Source organism: Pinus tabuliformis, chromosome 5_1 (assembly GCF_031772625.1).
Source record: "Pinus tabuliformis cultivar Carrire ecotype Pingquan chromosome 5_1, CPIR1, whole genome shotgun sequence".
Lineage (NCBI taxonomy): Eukaryota > Viridiplantae > Streptophyta > Pinopsida > Pinales > Pinaceae > Pinus > Pinus tabuliformis.
The window spans coordinates 909,779,942-909,782,774 of record NC_142305.1 but is presented as its reverse complement, the minus strand read 5'-3'; the positions used below and the strand labels follow the sequence as shown (position 1 = coordinate 909,782,774).

Here is a 2,833-nt window from a genome sequence, read left to right as displayed (position 1 = left end):
CTGGTATGATGGTGAATGCAGGGCAATCTACAGTGTCTTTTTTGAAAGTCAGTGAAGAGAATAAGATTTACTTCCTAAATTTGTTTCCATATACAGAAGTTGAGTTACAAGCCGCTATAAAATACTTGGATTTTTATTTAAAACCCGATGACTACTCCAAAGGAGACAGGTTGGATGATAGACAAGGTGGAGAGGAGACTTTCTATCTAGTGTAATAAGTGGTCGTCCAAGGGAAGAATGTTGATACCTGTGAAATTTGTTCTTGAAGCCATTCGTATGTATTAGGTTTCAATAGCGTTAATACCTAAAGGTGTTTTGGAGAAGTTAAAAGGACTAATATTTAATTTTTATGGTATAAGCCTTAAGGGGAGTGAAAATAAAAGTTTTCCTTGGGTATTCTGGAAAAAAATAGCTATCCCAAAGGAGAAGGGAGGCAGGGACATAAAAAATATTTATTGTTTCACTCGAGCATTAACAGCCAAATGTATTTGATAATTTTACAAGGGGAAGGGTTATGGTGTAAGGTGGTTTGCCAAAAATACATTGAGCCATTATCAGTGGAGGATTGAATTAGAACCAAAAGAAAATCATTTTAAACTATCTTAGTTCTTTGGAAGGTTGTTATTTTGTCTTTCCCTCTAACTGGAAATTGGTTTGTCTGGGAGGTTAGAAATGGTTCCAGGGTGAGTCTAGGGGGAGGACCATGGGTAGGCTCTCATGAAATTTTTAGACTACCAAGACACATGGTAGCCTTTTAAAGAATTGGGAGTTTTTCCATCTTTCACAGGTAGCAAATCTAGAAAATTACTCTATCATGAGTCAATAGTAGATTGACGCCGGACTGCTAGGATTTGAAGGCAAGAAGGCACAGATTTGGACAAACTTCTATTTCACTCCAAAAAGTAGACATGTAAGGATAAAAGATGTTGATGGCAAGCTAATTTAGTCCAGGAACCCAATTGGAGGGGTGTGTACACCAAAGCTTGGCTACAAAGTACCTAGAAAAGAAGAATTTGTGCTTGAGGAGGAATGGTTGTTCAAAGGAGCATGGAAACTCAAGTGTCCTCTGAAAGTTTAAGTTGGCCTTCATTCAAAAGGTCTCTATTCAGATTTCATGCAAAAAAATCTGGCAAGATCTAGGCAGATGTGTTGAAGAAAAGTGTCAATTGCAAGTAGTCTCGCATTGCATCCCCGATAAGCACCGTTAACAATCCTAACAAGCCCACCAATCTGCGGTATCACGGTCTCGAGCTCCTCCTGATCTACCCTCAAAACATGGCCACTCTCAATCATCTTAATCTCCCCAACATATTTCCCAATTACCTTAACCACGACCCCTTTCTGCTTATAATAACCGTTCTCAGCTAGGGCCTTACTCATAACCTTAACCACAATTCCTTCACAGACCCAATAATCTTTTCTGTTCATCTTCTCCTTTGCATGCTCCTGCTCTTTCATCAGCTCCTCCAAAGCAGCGGAGTCACTAAATTTTTGTCTATTAATTTCCTTCCTAGCCCTAGAAGTGCCAATATCATTTTCACCATCTTCAAATACAGAATCAAATTTCCTTTTTTCTGTAGAGTCGCTAGTCAAAACCGGCTTAGAGAAAGAGAAAGCAATCTTACCATTTGTTAGACTTTCTGTCTTGGCTAAATCTTGAGGAGGCTCAGGCGAAGATGAATTTACGCTTGGTTTGGCCACCAATTTCTCCGCTCGTTCAATTTGCCCCTGGATTTCCCTCTCGTGCCGCTCTTCCTCCGCCAAATCTGACCGAACCCTCTTGTTTTTTAGACTCTCCTTCAATAAAGTCTCCGGTTCTCTATCAATGAAGGTAATAAACCAACCCTTGGGGTTTCATCGACCTTGCATTTCCCAGTTCGACCCAAATACTTGACGAACTCTGTCAAGGTCGCCCACTGCGTGGAATTCATGTGGATGTGGTGGCGATCGGCGATGTATTCGTTATATACGACGGTGGCGGCCACACGGCTGAACCTGTGCGTTCTCTTGACGTGCTCCAGAAACAAATTTTCAAATTCTTGGGAGTAGCCGTCAACGAATCTGTCGGGGTTTTGGCCGAAAACATACATTTGGCGCTGGTGGCTCTCCGACATACAGTGGCATTTGAACCCGTTCTCGTCCCTGCATTGCTTCTCACACATCTGACAGTACCATTTCAGCTTCTGTAAGCCCTTTGCTTTGATGCGATTTGCTATGGCTTTCGGCGTCAGAAAATCGTTCTTCCCCATTGAAGGAAGGAGTCCGACGAAGGAATTGGCACTTTCGGAATGGGGACCAAACAAAACTCTTCCTCCCTGACGAAATATATTCAACGTATATATACTTTATTTTTTTCTGTTTTAAACCTGCAACAATCAAAGTTCTACCATTATCTGGTTTAATGTAAAATGATGAAGAAAAAAACCACAGACGAGCGTTCCAGCAACGCGTGGAATTTGACGTTCTTCCTTTTTTTTGAACGTATTTGTGGGTCAATAAATTTTTCCAACGTCCTTTTTGGCACCGTAAATTTCAAAAGGACGCTAATGGCTATTATCTCGGATCCAAAGATTTACAGAATCCTTCTCAAGTTTTATATTTATGATGTTTAAGTTGCCGTCTTTTTTCTTCATTTTTAAGTCAGGAATGTAGGGAGGTGCAAAGCATGATGCTCTTGTTAATTATTGTTTTTTTATTTATAAGTCGTGAATTTATAAGATTTTAAATAAATAAGTAATCCATGAATTACGAAAAGTGTGTTTTTTGGTTGAAATTATATAACATAAATTTTTTCGGACGTTTTTTTATAAACTAGTTTGGTTCATCATCAGGA

General features: G+C 39.7%; 1 pseudogene; it reads right to left on the bottom strand.

Annotated features, from left to right (window-relative positions):
* Positions 1–1,101: 1,101 nt before the first annotated feature.
* Positions 1,102–2,409, bottom strand: LOC149167765 (KIN17-like protein pseudogene; annotated as a pseudogene).
* Positions 2,410–2,833: the final 424 nt, after the last annotated feature.